Source organism: Chiroxiphia lanceolata, chromosome 21 (genome assembly GCF_009829145.1).
Source record: "Chiroxiphia lanceolata isolate bChiLan1 chromosome 21, bChiLan1.pri, whole genome shotgun sequence".
Classification (NCBI taxonomy): Eukaryota; Metazoa; Chordata; class Aves; order Passeriformes; family Pipridae; genus Chiroxiphia; species Chiroxiphia lanceolata.
Window position 1 is genome coordinate 4,525,465 of NC_045657.1, and position 21,092 is coordinate 4,546,556.

Consider the following 21,092-nt stretch of genomic DNA (forward strand, 5'->3'; position numbering starts at 1 on the left):
TCTGGCAGTAAACACTGTAGCAGAGGGCAGTGGGATTTTAGAGCAGTGAATCAACAGTTTATGTTGCCCCTAACCTAGGTGTTTTGGATCTAGGAATCCTTTTAGAATTTTCCTAGAAAAAATCTAGGAAAGAATCATGCAGGGAAGTCTTCATCATCAGAAATCTTGAAGCCTTTAATACCCTTGTGCAAGACAGCAGGAGTAATAAATCTGAAAATATTTAGAGCATTAAAAGAAACAGTTCCACTTTAAATTATTTATCAGGATGTGTGAGCCAGGAAGACTTTGAAAGTACACAAATACTTCATAGGCAAATTCTTGTTATAACTTGAGTCAACCAATGTAACATTGTTCAGATTTAAAATAGAATACTGCAGTAAAGTTTGTATGAATGCCACAATAATATTTGTATAGTCATGTTTCAGAATACAGATATATGTTAGTGTCTTCTAAAATCAGCAGAATTTGGCATTTATAGGAATTTGGTATGATTGGAAAATGGAGGATAGGAAAGATTGTTAAGTAGGGATTTATAACTTGAGAAAATAATTCATGTGTGCTTGTGATTCTTGCTGTTAGCAGCAGATTATTGGCACTGAAGAAAAAAAGAATTCATATGGTACTTTCAGCAAAAACAAAAGTATGAAAACTTCTAACTTGTAATGCAGTTAAGTCTTCAGGGATTTAATTACTTCTCTAGGTCATTATCAGAGTAAACTCGGTTGGTAATGAAATAGCTTTGACAGAGCTGTTCTGATGTCGTTTTTTATTAACTTAGGGTGTTATGGAGCTTTGAAGAGGAATTTTTTGTAATCCTGGATTCTGATTTCAGAAAGCAGGAAGTTTCAGTATCCTGTGCACTCATATACGCAGTGAAATGTTGCAGGAGAAAACCAGTTGGGTTTTTTTTCTTTCTTTTATCCTTGTTGTCTCTGATTCCTGTTTGACAGCTAAAGGGAAGGTTTCAGTTGCAGGTGATGTGTTGCCTGTGGCAGGGTGTGAGCTGCTGGGTCTGCCATCAGCAGCACAGACTCTGGTGATGCTCCTGTTTACTGCTGCTCTGTTCCTCATTGCTGAAGACACTCCTTGAATAAGTGTTATTTCGTGACTCCTTTTGGCCTCCTTCTGTTCTTGTTACGTGCCTTGTTTTCAGTTGCTTTGCAGGGAGGGTTTAGAAGTGCTGGTGTGTCAATGCACTTTAGGTCTGCCTGCATTTAATTTTTAATTTGTGACCCCTTTGTGGCTCGCCTGCTTGTATTTTTGATGAGCTGAGATAAGGGCATTTTGCTCTCCCTTTGATTGTTCATGCATTACTGATGGCAGGAGTGGCCCCATGGCTGCCAGGGGAGGAGAGGTGGAGGAGAGTTCTGGGGCTGTGCTGCAATTCCAGAAGGACACTCAGGAAACACAGGGAAAATGAATACATGGACTTTGTGTTACGTTTCAGTGCATTCTGTTTAAGACATAAAGAGACTGTTAGAAGTGACTTTTAAAACAATAATAAATAAGGTTGGTAATAACTGGGTTCTCTCATGAGAACAATATATGCAAGCACTATTCATAGAACTGTAGATTTAAAAAACCCTCCACTTTGCTGCATTATTTTTGTCTAACATTGAAAGGATAATCAGAGGCCTGAAATGGTTAAAGAAACCCTACCCAAATACCAAAACACCAAACAAAATACCCCTAGCACTTCAGAAGTTATTTTATAGTCTGTTTAAAAGCTGAGATTTTTAGCTGGGCCACTTATCTCGGTATTTCTGCTTTTGAAATGAGTCTCAGCCAGTTTTTGGAGAATATAGTGACAGTAACCTTCCCAATACCATAAACCACATAAACCTCTTTAAAGCACAGTGCTACCAAATTGGCTCTTTTTTTTAAGTGTATGAATGAACCTAAAACTTAAGCAGTTTTGTAAATCTGGAGGTGGATCATATCTACCTATATGAGCCTTACTTTTATTGGTCATACAATAATATCTTCTTTAGTTTTGTTTTCTTAAATTTAGGCTGAGGCTTTACTAATTGTTCCTTGTGGTTCACGAGATACTGGATGTTAGAATAGTTGTTTCTTTATATTTGCAGCTTTGTTCTGATATTGGGTCCAGCAAATGTCCAGTTTTGTTCTGATCTTAGATACATTGGCAAGTTTTTGGGTTAAAGAGCAATGCTGGGTGTTAAGTGTAATGAAGATGTCACAGACATAAATGGAAAATATGTGTTTAAGATGTGACTGTTAATACAGGAGATTAGACTGACCTGACACTAATCAACTTGTTTTATTTACCACAATTATTACCTGTAGCTGTGCTTGGGTATGTCTTGTGAGAAGACCCACTTTTAGGTGCAAATTTACTGACCTCTTTGGCTAAGTGCAGTAGAGAGGGGCTGCATGTAATTGTGATTTCACAGATGCTTGCCCTCAACATTATTTTACTGCTCCTGTTAGTCACAGCACTGGTTCCTCCAATTCTGAGTATCTTAAGTTTACCTGCTCCAGGAGTGTGGAAAAGTACAGTGGGGAAAATGAAAACTTCCCTTCCAGAAGTGTGTTTTCTTGGCAGTGCTTGTTATTTATTAGCACCTGCTCTCCTGATATTTACTTTCTGTAGTTTACCCAATAGTTTTGCAGATGGTAAAGTTGTCAGTATAATGGAAGCAGCTGTTTGGGAACACAACAGCTTGTCAAATGCATTAATTACATACACATGCAGCTGTAAAGGAACTTTCCTTTTCCAGGTGTTTAATAGCACTCACCAAACTATAGCTGAAAACACAGGAAGTTTATTTTATTGCAAGCAGCAGCTAAATGGTTTTTCTTCTTTGCTTGAACTTCTTTTATGTACCAGTAGAAATCATAGAAGTGAATTACTTGGCTGACTGTGGGGTGCATGGAGACATGCAGTAGCCATGGAACAGTATTTAGCTCTACTTGATACATTTCTTTTCCCTTTCTCTTCAATTTTATTTAAGAAAAGAGGTTATCTTTATTACGATTGAAGTGCTGTTTCCCAGAAGGATCTGTATGTGCTCTCTAATGTAATGCTGAAGATACAATATTAGATAAGATAAAAATGAGCTATCATTCTTCAAGGGTAATGCAGAGAGTATTATGGGTAAGACAGGGAGTTTGTAGATAGCAGTAGGTGTTTTTCTGTGGACTGTCTCTGTTTAGTCCATTGTACTTGAATTGTGGTTTTAGTAGTTATGTACATCTCTACTGTTGGGTTTTTTTCTTGGTAATATACTGTTGTATCTGGGCAGGTGAAATCTGAGCTGACAGTGACAGTCAGAAGGCTTTCTGGGTTTTGTGTGCGTGGCCTGATGCTGCCTGGAACAGTCAGGACTGGCTCTGCAGTGCTACTGCTTTATCCCTCATTACCAGGTGCCTGCTTCTTGCATTATCTTGGAATTCAAGGGAAATCACCACAGGGAAAAGGCTTCAGCTCTAAGTTTAGATTAAAGGATATTTTAAAAGTCACTTACTGGACTGAAATACTGATTAAGATTTGGCTTTTTTTTTTTTTAAAAAAAAAGAAAAAGATATGTGACCTCAGATTTGTGACAGACATTGGAAGAACTCTCTTCTCTTGCTCTTCAGGACATTTTTGTGACAAGTGCCCGCTCCTGGTGCCGTTTATTTTATGCCTGATGAGACCATCAGCTCATGAATAAGAGCATCATTTAATAAGCAACTGCGTGTTTGTTGATATTTGTTCTCAGTGCTTGGTGACAAGGAGGTTTTCTGGGGGAAAAAGTACTTTAAACCAACATTAGATGCTTCTCCATATATAAAATATTCAACGAGGCTTGTGCTGTTGTGGTTGCTTGGTCCATCTGCAGTAATGCTGCTGTTCAGAGGAGGTGCAGATTTTTGGAATGCAGGAGTGTGAACTCATTCTCTGAGTGGTTTAAGCTCTGTGGTTTTTCATCTGCAGCCTTGGTGAGGTTATTTGTTGCCCACAGTCTGCACTGGTGCAACCTCTCTGCCCTTGGCAAAGCCTTTCGTGCCCTCTCCCGGTGGGTGCCCGAGGCAGTGTCTGCTCAGGTGTTTCCACTGGCTCCAGTGGAACACAAGGTAGTCTGTTGTATGTCCACTGAGCAGGGCAAATGCTTTTATGGGAAGGTTTCCACTCTCTTGATGAGCTGCTCTCAAGCAGTTCATGGCCAGCATTTGAGCTGTAATCACTGTAGAGGTCTTTTGCTTTTATTTGTTTAGTTAAGGAGTATGTACAAAATGGATCAACTCCCAAGCCAGTGCTCTAGAATTACCCTTTCTACCAGACTGCAGAAACACTGTGTTTGTTGGAAAGCAGCAAACTTAGTCTTCCCTGAGTTGCAGCATTAGCAGAGTTCACTTGCCCAAGTGAAAATGATCTTCTGCAAGTTGTGTTTCCTTTCCTCCTCCTCTTTGCAGGAAGGGATTTGTTTCCAGACTTTCTAATAATATTATTAACAGCAGTAGAAGTGGGGAGAAGTTACAGCATTTGTGGTCTTGACCAGGTGATGTTATTTTAATTTTTTTTCCTCAATTTTTAGCTTCACTGAAGTGCAGTGTTGTGTTCCCTGCTGTTTTCAGAGTTGCATTTGTCCATGTGCTTTACTCCAATTCCAACCCTTCTTGAACCTGTGTGTGTAGATGTCTGTGAGTGGTGGTGGTCTCATTTTATCTTCATGAGATGGTACTTACAGAGCGTGACAACTGTGTGTTTGGGAAGGCTGTTTTCTGCTTTGAGCAGAAAGCAAAAAATCAACTTTTCTAACTTTATGACTTTCTGGGGGAGTAGGATTTAAATCACCTTATTTAATTTACTCATCTGTGAGAAGATGACTTTGGCAACTTGCATAAACTTTACAGTATCTGTGCATTATAAATTTTCCAAGGGAATAGGCTGAACAGAAGCTGTCATAAATGTATTTAAAAGTAATATCCTGGCAAATACAAAATGAAATAAAAATGACTGTTGCTCTGCATGTGGAAATACACTAAAAATATTTGGATTTAAATTTGTTGCTTCATAGCTTCCTCTTGTTCCTACATAAATTTAAAATCGAACTGTTAAGATTACCATTAATGAGTTAAAATGATTTTCTGTCACATGACTGAAGAGAAAAGGTATATATAGGTTTTGTTTATTAAATTATTTTGATGTGTTCCCTGATAAATTATTTGTATAAATTGTGTTTGTTGTAGGACTCAAAAAAAAGAAATCAATAGAGTGTGTAGAGAAAGTCCAGACTTGTTATGACTGCCCTTGGTAGCTTAGTATTGATTAGACACAAATATTGAGTTTAATGACAATAAATGACATTAAATGTTAACCATGATAGTAGAGAAACACTGTTGAACAGGAAAAAAAAATTACTTCATCTTGATTGTAAAAGGAAGTGTTCATTCCAGGGAACATTAATTTTAAATTTCGGATGTGCTCAAACATTTTGAATTTAATGTAGTTTTACAGTAGCATGGACAATGTAACTGAATTACTGTGGTGGCAGTGCTTTGGAATTTCAGGCAGATGGCCAAGATTTTGTCCTTTTCAGGACTTTTTTCTCCAAAAATGCAGTGTTATGATTTCGTGACATCCTGTTGCATGGAGACCCAGCTCGTTCTGTTGAGATTTTCATCCACCCAAATTGGGAAGGATGTTCCTTCCATGTGATGGATGTGTGGCACTGAGGAGAACTGGGCCATGGCAACTGGATCTCTCTGCTCAGTGCTTCTGCAGGTGGCTTTTGGGGATCACCTGTGTTTGCCAGGATAGGAATGGGAAGGTTACTGGTGCCACTGGTATTCTCAGTGAGCTCTAAAGAAGTTACTTCAAGAAAGGGTTTGACCGAAATCCCTTGGTTTGGTCACTTTGTTTCAATTCAAATCCTGTTTTATGTTTTCATTTGTTCCCTTCTGTGACAGGTCCTTACAAAGGTTTCTCTGGTGGACACTGAAAAGCACATTTTAATCTGCTTTGTAAGAGCAGAATTGGTGCTTCCTAGAGGGACCTGCATTGGAAAGGCTCGTAGGGATTACCAGCTGTGGACTCCTTTCCTGTGCAGATAAACCATGGGAGTTTGTCTTCCTGTCACTGGAGAAATGCATGATACACAAACTGGTGTTTTCTTGTACACTGGGCACAAAATAGGAGCTGGGCCACTTGGATTCTATTCCTGCTTTTCTTATTAATTGCTGTTGTAACCTTGAACAGGATGCACGATTTTTTCTGTGCCTCGTTTTTCTTACAGATAAAATAGGATAATAATACTTAACCTATTTCTTCTAGTCTAAATGTGTCTCAAGTGCATTGGGTTCTTTGGACAGAAATGCCTTGTGGATGCCAAGTGTTATATAGCCAGTGACTAATGTTGTTTGCCTGGCAGTTTGGAAAAATGCCCTTTATGGGCTCTTAATTCTGTGTGATTTTAGGCAAATGTTTTGGTGAAATGCCCTTGCTGTTCAGAATTACATTAATGTTCTTTTTTTTCTTTTTTTCTTTTCCTTAATATGACTAGGAAACAGGTGGTTACCTCTCTGCTTCCAACTGCTGCAGTTATTAATTACTGCTCAGTTGTGTGCCTGGAGAATACTGACTTTTATTATTGCAGGGATGATTTTAGTGACCAGCAATGGCAGGGATGGCAAATTCAGGTGGTGTGCAAATTATCCTTGATATTACAGTGGTGAGAAAGAAAGTGTTTGTACCAGAACATAGCGGGGAGAGTCAGGAATTCCAGTACTCTACATTTACTTTACTGGAGAAGGAAGAAGGTGTGGGACATGAAATTTTTCTGAGTGGCATTAGGGATGGATAACATTAATTATGTCCATCTTCTTTTTGGAGGATGCATCTTCCCTCCTCAGCTGTGAATCCCTGGAATCTTCAGTTCTTGGACTCTTGTGTTTTTTTGCCTTTGATTCATCTGTTGGTTTTGAACAAAAGTCCAACCCAGTGCTATTACAACTATTTTGTTGCTATCCTGTCTAACTGTAAAAGTGGTTTTGCCATCTAATAATCTGAATGAAAGGGAGTTAAAATGACCAGTGTCTTTTTTTCTGTGCACTGCAGAAAGATGCTATGGCAGGGGAGAATTTGCCACGTTCTGCCTTGTGCCAGTAGAGAGATGAGTTGAATTTCTTCGATATTTTAGTAGACTGAGGTTAGTTTGTTACTTCAGGAAGAGAAGAGTGAGGATGAGTAACTTGTTGCATAAAAAAATTAGAAGTAATTAGCCTTTGATTCTGACTTGTCTGCTACATGGTTTGAATGTTTTATGTCTGTGATCTTCCCAGAGTTATAGTAATAATTCACACCAGGCTGCTATTGTAAAGTAAGGTTCTATGTGTCCAAACAGAATTTGCCATTCTTACTGAGTTTTGTTTCAAATGTGAAGCAGTCTGAGACCGTGATATGGTGATTTTCTGTTGTTGTGCCTGGTGTTTGTTATTATTCAGCAGTATTTTTCAAGGCTCTGATCAAAATAATGCTGTAAGCAGTACCAGTCTCACTTTTCCTAATTATGGGAAGTGATCTATCAATACACACTATTATAAATCACAGCCCCCTTGTCAGCTAGTAGAAATTACTTAATGCTTTGCAACACCTTTATTTGCTAATGAGTGGGGTTTTTTTCCCTGTTTCTTTGATAGGTATTAATGTTCTAGCTGTTAGCCTATTTCAGGATGGAAATGATTGATGTGGCTCTGTTTTAACCAAAACACTTCTGCCCAACTCCTGCTTCTTCCTCCGCTAACTCTTTTTTTCCCTCTGCAAGGACTCTTCACACAGGTCATGCTGGATGGCTCAATTCTGTAATTTGTGTGACAGTGATCACTGTATGATGTGATCATCAAGCCAAATTGGTTAAAACTGCATTGCTTTGTTTTAATGGATTTTGAGTCAAGCTAAGCCAGGCACAGACCCAGAAACGTGGGCTGTAGGTGAGTAACTCCTGGTACAGCCATTAGATCAGCAGGAGAGGCTTTACTTTTAGAAGCTGAGGAATACAACAAAGTACAGCTGGAAATCCATGTTTTCTGAGGATTAATTGATGAATATGTAGGACTGCAGAACGAGAGAGTTGTGAGAAGCCCTCGGACCCAGCATTGCTTTGAATTTGCAGTTTGCTGCTACCCCAGCTCCGGGTGCCTCAGACTGACTCTGCTGCTGATGAAAGCCTCACCATCTCTTGGATGGTGGCCACCCTGAAAGCACAAAGGAGTGTTTTCTCAGAGACTCAAAAGTTCTGTCTCGCTTTCTTTGAGGCAAATTAAAGATGTTTGTAAAGCATTCAGTAACCTTCATGTGAAGGGCATTCAGAGAATACGAACGCTAATATAAAATAACGGATGCAGGTGATAAGCATCCCACTGATATTCTTTATATGGAAAAGATGTTTTTGCAGCTTCTAGAGGAAATCAAATAAAATGGAAAATTTAATGATGTCACCCTGTTGCTCTCTACTTTTGTTGTTGTCAGGTCTTTTTGTGTGACTGTTATTTGTGGTTTGTTTTTTTTTCTTTAATGCAGAGCTGTGCTCATCTCTATTCTTCTTCGGAGTTCTCTTTTGAAGTTATTGAAGTTGCCCCCCTCAGACAGTTCACAGAGTGATTTAATTGTTTGAATTGTATATAAGCAATACTCAGTTCTTCCCCCGTTGTCTCTTAATCAGATGCTGTTGGTAATTGGGCTGCAAAACACGGAGATGGCCTAAAAGAAGTAAAATTGAGAGTAGTCTGTGTAAGGAACTGTTTGTAATCAAAAGTGTGGTTCTACCCACTGGTTTGGCTGCTGCTTAATGGAAGTGTACATTTGGGAAAAATGTGGCAGCAGTTTTATACTCAGCAGTTAATACTGAGTTTCTGATGTTGAAGGTGGGTAACCCAGAGGGTCTGTGGTGATCCTTGAAATCTCTTCCCTCTTGGGGGTCGTTGAAAACCGATTTTTATTTTCCTAGAAGGGAAGAATAATCCTGCCCTGGAGGAGTGGTGGTGTTTTGTGGCTCTGATGCTGTGACAGTTGAAGAATTTGAGTAAGAAATTATAGATCAGGACATCAGGACCATTACTGGACTGAGCCTGGTAACTCTACGTGTGACTGTCAGGCTTCTTGGTAGTTTCAGAAACATGTCTTGGCTCTCCTGGAATGTGAGTAGTGCCATGGTTGGGCAGGTTTGGGGGTTGACACTAAAAGAGAGATCAGAGTATGAACATTGCACTCAGAGCTACTTGACTACTAACTCCTAACTGGTATATCTCTTGGTATGAGCTAGCATTTAAATTTGCTAGAGTTGTAAAATCCTGTAGTTCTGGAAATAAAGACGACGTACCAGTACATGTTATCACTTCCTTTGCTGATACAAGATTAGCCCAGAAATGTATAACAGTTCATTTAATCTAATTTTAAATGCCTGAATGTAAAGCTGCCACTTGCACAGGAAACAAAAACCATGAATAAAATCTCTTGGCTACTGACATTTGTTCGGTTACAGTATACCTAGAAAAAGATGTCCTCTGAATTAGTAAAAGCAGATTTAATGAAAGCTGATTGATTCTACCAGGTGCTAATCTTTCACATTTTTGATCTTTACAGAGAAAGATCAAAAGTTTCTGTATCCTTGTTGTGCTCTTTGTAAGGTTCTTGGCTTAGTGGGAAGCATTCAGTCAGGCTTTGGAGCTCCACTGAGTGTGCTGAGAGCTCAAGTTAAATGCCTAAAACCAGACTGTGTGAGTAATCTGAAAGTTGAATTGCCCATGGCTGCAGTTACACACTTGCCTGGTGTTTTAGTGAGTTAAAAATGCATTTCTTGGAGTGTACATTTTTTTTAATAAACCCATTAATTGGCTTGTTCCCAGACACCTCTTCTTCCAAAGCCCATGTACTGACAAGCTGACAGTAATAACTAATATCCTTATTAGTTTGAGTTAATACATATCATGGTTATGAGAAGTAATGACCATGTTGAAATGCTAAGGATATTTTCAAGATTACTTCAGACTTGGTTGGAAAGTAGGGTCTGATGGCTACATCTTACATGTAATAAAATCAGAGGGGTCTTTGATGTTCAGAGTTGTGCTTTGGAACAAATAGTTCTGTTCAAAACCAGCACCAGTCTTGATTCATTTGGCTGTTGTATCTGGATTTTCTAAGCTTCTCTAAGTGACAGTGGCACAATATTAGAGGTGCTTTGTGTGCTACCTGGGCCATTAGACACAAAGGAGTTGTATCTAGAGGTGACATTTTACAGTGTATTCTTAAATGCATGTATTTACTTCTCATTATATGAAACTGCAATTCCCGTGGAAATCAATATTGAAAATACCCACTAAAAGGCTCCCAGGATCTGCAAGCATGCACAAAAGGAGCTGGATGCATGTGCTGTTACCCACAAGTGGTGGATTAAAGTGAATTATTTTAATCTCTTCATGTCAACAACAATTGAGTGTATTTTGCTTATTGCACCAGCGTGTTACTGCTACAGAAGATGCAGAGAATGTGGACTGGAACAGAAAGAGTCCTCAGGTATCTTTAAACTGTTTTAAGCTGCCCATGGTTTGAAAATATTCAAGAATCTGTTATATGAGCTGTTTGACATTTTTCCTATTCCAAATGCTCAAAGGAATAAATCTACATGAAGAGTGTTAAAATGAGAGAGTCTCTGTGACAACGTCTGGATCTCAGAATGTTACTTTATTTCTCTCTTTTGGCTGACCACTGTGGTAAAACAGCTGAATCAAATACATTCCTTTATGTATAAAATATATTTTTTGGGGTTTTGACAGCTTGTTTCCAGTTTTAGTCTAATTCGGTTTGAAACAGCTGTTCCTGATCTCTGCAAAACAGTTTTTTGATGGAAATCATGACATTTCTCAACTACTGCAGTGTTACTGGGCTCTACCTCGTCTCAGATGTTGGCTTTTCTTTATGGAAAAACAATTCTTCATTCAGATATCAAATAAGCTGCAGTTAAAAGGATAATGGCTCCTCCTCCCTCTGAGGTTATCCCTCAGTGAGGGTGGATATGTGTTTCTCTTTTAAGAAAAAACATCCCTGTGTGTTTTACCATTAGTTACATTTTGATTCTAATGTTCCCTGCCCTACCCATCTGCTTTCAGTTGGGTTCTATTTAGAGTCTTCTCTGCAGTTGTCTCTGCACTCAGACTTAACAAGTTCTCTGCTTTGCCTTATGCTTTGGTTTTACACTGGAGTCAAATCTGGTATTTTCAGAATTTTCAGTGTAGCATTTTCAGTTTGCTCAGTGACATCTCTTTTTTTTTTTTTTTTTTTTTGAGTTGACTGCACTGTCTTGGTGCCTTTTCCAAAGCTGTTTGTAGAAATTTCATAGATCACAGAGCTGATCGAGTCTGTATCGGGCACAAGAGAACTTAAAACAAAATCTGACCTTTCATCTCCAATTTTCTGGTTCTTTTGGGCACCCTGGCATGTAATATAGAGGGAAGTTAATGACTTTCTGATTAAAAGAACTTGCTATCCAGATGACTCTGAACACAAGTGTATGATGTGGACTGCTCAAAACACTTCTGATGGGTAGGATGAAGGTTTCAGGCAGTGATGCCAAGTTTGTAATGGGACTGGAGGGACTCTGGAGTTGTACATCCTCTTCTTTCCTCTGCCCTTAGCTTGCTGGATGAGGTTTCCCAAGTCGCTTTGTTGTGTATGTCTTTATTTTCCATCTATAAAATATATAGTAATTATAAAATAAGGGTTGTGCTCTCTGAGAAATCAGAGAGATGCTGCACACGAGTAGGGTCACTGGTGTTTGCTGATCCTCACTTCCAAGCCCACTATGGACAATTATCATCCTCAAGTCTCTTGGGTTATTTGTTAAAGCACAATTTATCAGCTGAGGTAGAACTAACGTCCAACACCACACGAAAGCTTTACTTCCTAAAGAGCTGTTAAATATGTTTCCCATTCCAAATTCAGTGTTTTGCCTGGCAAATACCTTGGAGTGTTTCTAGTTTTCCTTGTATTTGTTTTTTTTCCCACAGTCTAAAGAACCTAACTTGGGGCTGCATTAGGATTAAGTGAGATTACTACCATCTTCTTTTCATTCCTCTTGTGTGCCTTGTATGAATACATCCTAATAACTATTGATATTGCATTCATCCTGCAAGAGTCGAAGACCTTTAGTGTCTGCTGATGCTGCAGTTCTGCTGGTGTGTTTTTCTTGCAAGTAAAATCAATTCAGACAAATCTTGGTAACTTTTACAACAAAATAAAATGACTATGCCAGGCAACCCCGGGAAGGTTTTTAAGTGTGGGCATTCTCTTAGATCACATCTACAGGGTCGTTCCAGCAGAATCGATTGGTTGATCCACTAGATTTAAAGGTCAACTATAATCACATTGCAGGAAGATGGAAGAAGATATAAAATTGCTACTGTGCTTTTCTGGGTCGTGTACCTGCTTCTGGTGCTCTTTGCTTTTCCCTTGTACATCTTAATTTACTCAGCCAGAGCATCAATACATAAAGGGCACAAGTCAATGCGCTCGCTTTCTGCTGTCGATGAGGGAGCCGGTTAGTTGTTATTTCCTCCAGGCCAATACTTTCCCTCTGGAAGAGCTAAAGCAGAGAGGAGTCATCCACTACACCCTACAGATATGGAAGGAACTAATATCTCTTCCAGGGAAAAGCTGTGAGGAAAGCTGCAGCCTGGCTGTCTTGTTAGGTGATCCACTCAGTTGCGTGAGTTGATGCATCCAAGGGATGATTTGGTCCGTTCAAAGTGAGCACAAGTGGAAGAGACAGTCAGCATAACCCCCTTCGTGGGGGCAGACCTTCAAAAGAACATCTCACTAGACATGTTTTCTGCTCCATCTTGGTATTACACAGATGTCCATAGAGAACAGGCAGCTTTGGAATGATCTGTTTGTAAACGTGCTGTTTCAAAGTCATATTTCCATGTAATAGGCAACACTATCTGCATAGAGAGGGGAAGAAATTTCGTGTTAAGCAGAAAGAACTGCTTTGCCATAGCAGGTTGCATGAATTAAAAGCAGCAGGGACATAGAGCATTGACCTGCTCAGATACAGTCAATTTTCCCTGCAAAGTAAAAGAGTCCTGAAATGAAAAAGAGGTGGATGTGGGGGAAAAGATTTAATTTAAGGTAATAAAACAAAACACATTATCCAAGTTTGTTCCCTTGTGAACCATGTTATTGCTGTATTCATTTGACAGAACTTTGTTCACAAAGTTTTGCCCTTTTCCTGTACTGATAAACTTGTCCTTCTGTGTGGATCTTCCGTAGAATAACAGGAGAAAAAGCATTTAAAATGGAATAGACTTAATGGCATGAGAACTGTTCCTGAATCAGAGAATACAGCATTGCAAATGCTTTTAGCTGATCTTCAAACAAATTTCAAAGTAACTCTGATCTTTTGTGGCTAGTAAATGCATATTTGCTGATGATCAGGCTATGGTAAGGGGTTTGTTGCGTTAGCAGTATGTGGAGAGATTATTCTCTTTAGAGTCACTTTGCCCCAAAATATCTGTTGTAGGGCACGTTAAGTGTTTTACAAAGGTTATTTGTAGTAGAACTCCCTGAGTCTAAATTAACTCAGAGAGTACTGTCCTTAGTGCATTTTCATATGTGCTAACTTGCAAAATGTAGCAATTCCCAGATGGATGGAAATCAGAGTCTGTGGCTTTTCTTTAAGCATCCATGACCTGCTTTTAAAGTAGACACGGACACAGAGCAGTGGCTGAAGGCTCTGCTTCAGTGGGCTGAGGAGGCATTTACTGTGCATTTATTTAGGGTGGCCTTTTTCAGAGATTCTTGCTCTGATGGCTGCCTAAATTCAGTCTTTGTTTTGCTTTGTCAGCCACTGTGTGAAGTCTGGAAAACTAATGTCTCCTGTTCACTACTCTTATGGTAAATATGGAAAGAAATTTTTTTAAAATAAATAATGGACCAGGGAAAGTTTTCAGAGACTTGCATGATCAAGCAGGAGTAGCAGCACACCCTTTGTGGTTTTCCAAGTGGCTGATGAAGTTAAACAGTGCCTTGAGTGAATGATTTGGTGTTTCTTTTCTTGCAAGTCATTAAATCTGTTTATTGTTTTAACCTTTGTTGATGTTTGTTTGTCTTCTTTAAAAGGGTTTGTAGGGAAACAATGAATCTTGGAAAGGGCAGAAGTAGTTTGAGCAGGGTACTGCAAATGCAGTTATTCATCTCCTGTCTGTGGTTGCATGTCATCCTGATCAGTAGGTTAGAAAGATTCTTGCACGGACTTCAAAGAGGTTGAAAACAAGAATACATGACATGTTCATGAAGTTTCCAGGCTACAGGGAATTGTCAGGTTATAAAAGAATGCTTTTGAGTGAAAGGAAGTTTGCAAAGTCAGAAAAACCTGTCAGTAGGATTGTTAGTGTCATGCAAGCTGTGTACTTCTTTTCCCCTCTTGTTTTCTCTGCAAAGCCCAGGGCTCTGTATCCCTTCTTTCTTCACTTTGGTAATTGATGCAGCAGATTGCTGTTTGGAGTTAAAACACTTGAATACAGGATCCATCAGTTGCCAGTATAAAATAACCATTAGAAAAAGGGAAGAAAAATCCCTTTATTATCAGGAGTATTTAAATAAAGTAGGTGTTTAATCAGTCTTAATAGTTTGCTTTCTTGAAGAGCAATGCCAGGAGCAGCAGTCCTGGCAGGAGGATGCTTGGGACTGTACATGCAGCTTCTGTTCTAATTCTTGTTGCACAGTGTCTCAGTCTTAAGTCTGGAAAAAGAGGAATGTATCTGAAGTCATCTTCCTTAAAAAGACCTTGCTTTAATTTCCTACTTGATAATTACTTTAAAGAGGAATACAGAGCTTCCACCTCCGTCAGTGTTCAGACAGTGCACTGGCCCTGCGCTTTGGAGCTGCTTCAGTCCAATTTATTCTGTTGTTTGGGTTTTTTTTCAACTCCAGTTGTCACCAGTTGTAATCTGTAACAACATGTGTGTGTGTGTTGATGTCTTTCCTCACTACAAATCTCACCTTCAGTGGGATTTCTGTTGAAATTTGCATCCCAGAAGTTGTTGCAACCTCCTAAGGAAACATTTAGATTTCAGGAAACACTGATAGGTAATGTCATTGAGTAAACAATACCTGGAGATTGCTTTACTCAAATTCCTGAACTATGGAAGTTTTGGATGTGAAAAATACTTGACAGAAGCATGGTGGGGGGGTGATGCTTTGCTGAAAATTCCCTGGCTCTAAACCATATTGTCAGACTCTGCTGAGGGTTTTGGTTTCCAGTGCCTTTTACCAGCATCAGCAATTGTGTCAGTGAGTTTTGATGTAAGAAAAATAATGGACATATTCTACAGTAAAACACTTGTTTTAATGGATTTTTTTTTTTTGAAATTAAAATAATCTTGTAAGTAAAACAGGAATGTGTCAGCATAATCTATAGCTGAGTAACATCACCTGTCAGGGTGTGCAGGGCAATATTTCCTCTGTTAACTTCTTCTACTGAGCTTTCCCTTTAAGCAACCTGGTTTATCACAGGAAACTTGCAGAGGAAGAAGAATCTTATGCTTGGCTTTAAACTGAGATTTTCACCTGTGCTCTGATTCCACAGTGAGTATATATTTATTTTAAGAGGTTCCTGTGGTCAAAGGGTTTATAATGTTTTGGCCTTTCTGAAAAGTTTTCAGGTTAGATTTTCAGATTATAGTCTTTGAATGACAGGTATATTGCTTAGTCACAATGGTCTTGAACTGTAACACTTCCAGAAAATTGTTCTGAGGTCTTTATGTGTTTGTCAGGAAGTCCTTCACCTGCTCTTCATGTGTGCTCTGCCATTGCCTCTGGGCATGTCCTCAGGGTTGAAACAGGCCTTCCATTCTAAACAAGCTGCTTGACTGCTCCAACACGTAGTTGGGAACTTCCTTTCGCCAATTTTGGTTTTGTTCCACAAATGAAATAATTCTGCCAGAAACAAACCCCAAAACTAAACCCCCTCAGCTTGGTGATGCTGCCCAGTGCAGTCTGTGCCATCTCCATGGTGTTGAGCCTTCATTATGCAGCCTTCACTCCACACACTTTTATTTAAAGCAGAGCTAAAAGTAGAACTAAAGAGCTGACGTTCAGAGACGTTTGGTGTGATGCAGAATTCCTGGGAGGGGGCCGGGCCAGGAAGCTGCTCCTGCCCTCTGGATTGAGCTCGTTTATTTGCACGGAACTGAGCAGGACTGTTGGAAAAACTCTGAAGGAGCCCACGCTTTGTCATGGAATATCAACCAACTGTATAAGAACTTCTGTTTTGTTCTGCTCTCATTTACTTTTCCTTTGTTTTGTCCTCTGAAATGGTGCAGCTCAGTTTGCTGTGACTGTTACAACCAGGCAAACTATTGCTACTGTGCCATTGCAGCATCCCTGTGCCGATTGCTTTTCATGGAGCCATCTCCATATTGCAGAGCCATCTGTTTTCCTTACTGTCCAGGCATTAGGCTCAGTAGTATAAATTACTAACTGCTCCATAGCTTTCAATTGTTCCTGGCTGTTCAGTGTGCCAGCAGCAAAGGCTTCAACTCTCCAGCAGGATTTTTTAAGTTTTCCTTGCTCTTTTATTTTTTTGTTAACGCCTCAGGCAGAAACTATAGTTGGGTGAATTGTCAGTCCTTCGAGTTGCTGAATTATTGGCTTGATAAAATGAACTTTGGGAGGTAGGTAGTGTCCTCATTTTACAAAAGGATTTTGTAGCTGGAGAAGCGATAGAAACAAGTTAAAAAATCATGCTTTGCAAAAAGCAGTATTTTGCTTCCCCCCCCGCCCCAGTTTCCTTAAATGCAACACCAGTTTGTCATACTGCTGGCAGGATGAGCTCATACAGAATGATCCTTTTTGGGTCTGTCAGTACAAGCACTGCTGAAGGTTTTAAGGATACTTTTGGAAAACTTAACGTTGATCAGCTTGTGTTTGTTTCAAAGTTGTATTTGTAATGTAAAATTCCCACTGTAACGTAACAACAGGGTCGGGTTTTTGGATATTATTTCCTTGTCTGTCTTCAAGACCAAAAATATACAGGTTGGGATTGTTTTTTTCTTTATATGTATAATATGTTTTTGCATTCTCAAGTCACCATTCAGGCTAAACTAGTCCTTTGCAGTAGTTCTCTGATATTCTGCACCCATGGTACTGCAGGATGAGCACCGTGCTCCACAGGGAGTTTGCTTCTGGCCAACTCAGACCTGCTGGAGGAGGAGGAGTTACTTTGACCAGTCACATTTCTGTTTATTTTTCTGATGGTGGCCACCTGAAGCAATAGGTTGATGTCTGCAAATTTTACTTCATTAATAATGAAGTCCACAAAGCAGTGAGAGGAATGTCTGTTTACTTTGTGCCTTGAACTGGGGTCCTGATAAACTGCTGGGTTTTGAGCTGGTAGGATTTCCTAGTGATTATCAAGAGGTAGAAATAATTAAGTCCAGATTTAGATGAGGATCTGAAATGTGTGTGGTTAGATGGGAGACATTTAAGTGGTAGTTGGGTTATTGAAGAGTGCCTGCAAGACAGCCAGTGCATGGAAAGTCAAATGTGTGTCAGTCTCCTTTGAAATCCATAAAACCCAATAATTTATGTTTTCCTATGGCTTTAACTGTGCCCCACAGCAAGTGTAACCGTCTCAAAGTCTTAAAACTCTCTGACAACAGCAGTGCAAATTCCTGGCTAAATAATGACTCTCTGGTGTTTATAATTTCCAGGCAGGACTTTCCCAGTTGTGTTGTGGCAGTCAGCTGTGGGAGCACGGGAGGGCTCGTGCGGGTGGGGATGTTTTCTGCTGAATACAGTGACAGCTGCAAGTCTGGCCTTCAGAAGCCTGGCTTTGGCCCTGAGTATCGTTCTCCTTCCCCTCTGTTCCTATTTTGGGCCCAGTAAAGAGAAGCATATGTTTTCTTGCATCAGCTACATTGGTGTTACCTTGTGAGGCGTGACAAGGTCATGTGTTGGAATGGCAAAAGAGGAAATCTCAAACAACGTTTGAGCTGCCTCAGAACTGCTTTCTTCTGGTGATATATTAAAGATTTCCACGCTGTACATGGTTAAATTTTGGTTCCTGTAGGTATGCATGTGTTGATGCTACAGTGCTGCTCCTGAAATTGGTACTGTTATATTATTAATATTGCAGATCATGCCAGGGAGGTGTCTTGCATTTAATACAGAACATCAGAAGGTTTGCCTACCCCATATGAAAATCTCAAATTGGAACTGAAGATGCTATAAAAATTTAAAAGGGACAAGGTCAGCCTGAAAATTGCATATTTTAAAAAGCAGAAGATCATCTATTTTTTACAGCAAATTTCCTTACCTGTTAGTACCTCTCTACTAATAACATTTTCAGTTATTAACACTTGAAAATGGTTTTAAGCATAATTCTAATTGTAAAACCACTTAGTTACCATTCAGGTGCCCCATTAATTTAGGGTTTTCTAGTTGAGAGATGTGAGAAGTGGGCAGAAGCATTTGGGTTCCTGTGCTCCTTCTCTGTGATCAAACAAGTTCAATCTATTTCCCTCAGAAAAGAAAAGGTAATGGATGGCTCACTTTGCAATGGATGGCTCACTTTGCATCAACATTTTTATTGGTGGGGGGAAAGTGGGTAAGAGGGTTTTTCATTATAGCAAACAAAGTTAAAAAGAGTAATTGAAAATAGAAGTTTAACTAATTTGGGCTAATGCTGAGGTGGATGGTTTAAACACTCATGGTAGTTAAGCACTGGAGGAGTTGGAGAGGAATGTATGGCACTTGCCTTCCTTGGAAGACTCTTGAAAGTATGTGTATATTCTGTTTTTTCTAACTGCATTTGCTAAATTATAAACACGGAGGTAACTTCAATTAGGTAAGAGACAAGACTAAATATTCACAAAATTTATTTTAAGTTGACTTAATATTTCCTAGGAAGCTTGTGGAAAGGATCAAGTGCAGCTGTCCAGGCACTTAAATGTAACAACTCTTTTTTTCTTTTGTTTTTTACTCTGTTCTGTGCTCACTAACTCTGTGCCCTCTAATTTGAGGACTCCAAAAGGAGAAGGGTCTGTATCCATGAAAACATGCTGTCCTCTAGAGCTTAGAACTTCATTTGGAAGTTCAGGATCTCCATTTTTAACTTGTTTTCAGAGAACAGCTGGCAAGGATGTGCTTTACTTCCAGTTAGTGGCTGGTCAAGATAGAAAGTTCCAGTGAACTGCCACTGACTAATCCTTTATTTCAAGTGATAGAAGAGGGGGTAGAGATTCCAACCTCATCATGACCTGGCTTAAAGCCTTTTCTGGCTGCTTCAAAGACTTCCTAAGCACCTGACTGCAATTATTATCTGTAGAAACTCTACTACAAACATAGTAAGTAGTAAAAACATTTAGTGTTCTTAAAAGTCGGAGATTCCTCGGATCCACACCCAGCATGAGTGGAATAAGAATTGTGAAGGTAAATTTAACAGTATTTGTAAAGAAGCAAGATAAAGCAGGAAAATATGATGGAAGACATCTGAGAGGAGAAGTGTGGGCATTGTGTGAGATCCTGCAAATAACATTCTGTGCATGAAAATGGTGCTGAGTAACTGCCTCTTCATCCATGTGATCCTGCAGACTGTGGTAATTTGAGGTCTGGAAAGAAGCACATAATGAAAGTCTGAATCCTTAGCACAGACAGCCTGATTTAGATTGGATAGGCAACATGAAGCATTTCCTAGTTACGGAATTCTTCATTTGTAACCTTAATTTTAATGTCACTTTTTTAGCACGTATAAAAATACTTGAAAAGCGCTCCTTTTCTCCTCAAATAACGCAGCGTTTCACAGAACCTCACATCTCCCTGTGAACGGTGTGTTACAGATACCTAGATAAATACAATAAAAAAGCTTTTGGGGAGGATTTCTTCCTTCTGGTGCCAGTGAGAGAGGAGTAAATAAAATAATTGATGTGCCCTGTTAGCTGTCGACCAGGTTTCGTGTGGCGTGTCTTTCCTTTGGCGTGCACGGAGAGGCAGCGGATTTTAGCACCTCGCCCACAGCATCCACCTCCTGACAGCAAAACTTGTCAATAGAGAAGCATTCAGCACTTCATTATTTCTACAACCTGAGTGCATTTGCAAATTAATTGATGTGTGGGAGGAAAGGCATCTGCTATTGTAGAAGCCCTTAACTGTTGCAGCAAAACTAGAAACAAGCTGGTTGGCTGTGGTGAGCTGATTTGCTGTTGCAGGTGTTGAAGCCTCTGAAGTGGCATCTTGTCCTTCTTTCCTGTTGTTTTCGAGATTTAAAAAAAAAAAATTAAAAAGGCAACCCAAACTTCTCACTGAATTGTGACCATGGAAACAAACAGCACAATAAAGATAGTACCTTATATACTTCTATGTGGTTACTTAGCAAGTTGTTTCATATTTCTTGCTGGCTCAGCACCAAAAGAGAGTTTTAATTAGGCCTGTAATGAATGACTGGGAGCGTTTTAAAGGCTATTAATCTTGTGGTGTAATTGAGTTAATTATAATATCATTACAAGCTCCCATGAAAATAGGATGAAGTGTATTCCATTTGTTTTGCTCCTGAAGATATTTCTGAGGTCCCCCGGCTTCAGCTCAAATACTCCTACTGCAAATGTTCAGGGCTGACAGAGAAAACTGTAAAAGCATTTCATGTGACACTGCACCGGACCTCCTGTTGTGCATCATTCTGGTCCCAGGCTCTCCCAGGCCCTTTTCCCTGGAATTGCAGGTAACTCCTTGCAGTGCAGTGTGTCTTTTTCAGCTTTCCTTGCCCACAGTAGTATTTCCTTGTTTTTCCTGTTTCCCATCAGTTCCCTTACCCGAGCGTGGCAGATGAGAGTAAGAATATGTGATCTATTTTCAGCAATAAAGATTACAGCAGCTTTCGAACTGTTACTCTTTGTGCTGTGGTAAAAAAAAAAAAAATGTGTAGCAAAAGAGGTGTTTTTGCAAAGCATATGGCTCTTCCACTCCCTCAGACTGCAGCGAGTTTGGGATTTGGTTGTAAAACATCTCTCTGCTTTTTGCACTCTCTAGTCAGAGTGTGACATCTCCAACAGATGGACAGATAAACTTTCCATAATCCATGCCTTTCGTTTCAGAAGAG

The 21,092-nt window shown here is 39.6% G+C and overlaps 1 protein-coding gene across 1 annotated transcript in view; it reads left to right on the top strand.

The window, feature by feature from the left end:
- MED27 (mediator complex subunit 27) overlaps positions 1-21,092 on the top strand; it is an 84,194-nt gene that overhangs the window by 3,103 nt on the left and 59,999 nt on the right. The gene's annotated exons all lie outside the window — the stretch shown is intronic.